Consider the following 1,802-nt stretch of genomic DNA (forward strand, 5'->3'; position numbering starts at 1 on the left):
GGGGGTGTGAGGGTGGGGTGTGCGATTGGGGTGAGGATGTGGGGGAGAGGATGTAGGGTGAGGATGTGGGGGCGAGGATGTAGGGTGAGGATGTGGGGTGGAATGTGTAAGGGTGGGGTGTGGATATAGGAGGTATCGATGAAGGAAGGTGGGTAGGACTGAAGAGAAGTAGGTGTCAGGGCAAGAGAGGAGAGGTGCGTAGGAGTGAAGAGAGGAAGTAGGTGTGAGATGAAAGGATGAGAGGAGGGGAGTCAAATGAAGAGGGGGAAGTTGAGCCCATGTCGCACAAAGAGCGCTGGGGAGTAAATTATATTAGCAGTTACTCAAAATTCACTCCCACTGCATTGTGCGAAAGTACATTTATATGTGTGTAGATATCTTGTGAGTCTTTCAGAAATTCTATTAATGATCTTATCATTAGTCCACAGAATAGACAAGGATTCCTCGGAGTAGAGACGGCATCTCCTGGAAATTATATTGCATGGTTTCGCGTGCTTTAATATGGACCAAGTTATGTTGTACTTCATTTTATCCTCCTTCAGTCGTCATACAAAATTGGCCAATGATGTTGAATGTCTGTTATTAATTTCTTAAAGCTGGCGACATGGTTACGAGAACGATTCTTAAATTGATCAGCCGTCTGCGCAATGTAAACACATATATATATATATATATATATATATATATATATATATATATATATATATATATAGATAGATAGATAGATAGATAGATAGATAGATAGATAGATAGATAGATAGATAGATAATATGCATATCAACATTCGATAAATACAGAGTGGAAATTAAACCACTCCACTGAAACTATCCAAACAAAATATATAAATTGGATGATAACATTTAATGTACATAATTGTGGATGACCAGACAGAAATTGAAGATGGAACGTTCGTGTTTTCTGACTAAAGACAATATAATGCGTTCATGCACAAATATATTATCTTCACACCCACCTTGTAGATGTTACATATGATGTATTTGGCAAATTTGAATGAAACAGTTTAGTAGGTTTCTAATTGATCCATAATATAGGCCAGGAGTCTCCAAAGTGGTCGATGAGACTATTCAATGGGGTTGATAAATGCACATCTACTTAATACTTATTATTATTAATTTATATATTTTCTTCTACATGCCTGGGGGTCAATGAGGTGTCAAGGATTTCATGAAGGTTTGGGGAGCCCTGATATAGACGAAGACAACCGTACAGTTGGATACCTTTAGTCTTATGGGAAGAAGACCACTGAAAATAAAAGAGGTACAAACCAGAGGAGACTGCAAGAAAGAAGACACACCGGTACTGTGGAGCATTGTACTGACATGGCAGCCGACCTGATATAAAACAAAAAAGTAACGCCCTTACCATAACTTATCTATTACTTACCATAACTTACACTTGTTTCATTCGTTTGACTGCTGCCATACTGGAGCACCACATTGAAGAGCTTCACTTGAACAAATCGCCAGGAGTGCTTATTTTAATTTATTTGTTTATTTATTAAGTCTGGTAGGTATTTCATCTGGTTTCTATTACCAAACACTGCTAAATTACGAAGACGTAAACAAACCAACGCCAGTACTCAAATGGCGAACATTGACAAGAAGAGACACAGCGACGTACACACAGGTTTGGCTGTGTAGTACAAAGCTTGCTTCCCAACCTCATAGTTCTGGGTTCAATCCCACTGCGTGGAACCTTGGGCAAGTGTCTTCTACTATAGCCTCTGGCCGACTGATGCCTTGTATGTAGATTTGTTAGACGGAAACTGAAAGAAGCCTGTC

The sequence above is a fragment of the Octopus bimaculoides genome, chromosome 8, assembly GCF_001194135.2.
Source record: "Octopus bimaculoides isolate UCB-OBI-ISO-001 chromosome 8, ASM119413v2, whole genome shotgun sequence".
Taxonomy (NCBI): Eukaryota; Metazoa; Mollusca; class Cephalopoda; order Octopoda; family Octopodidae; genus Octopus; species Octopus bimaculoides.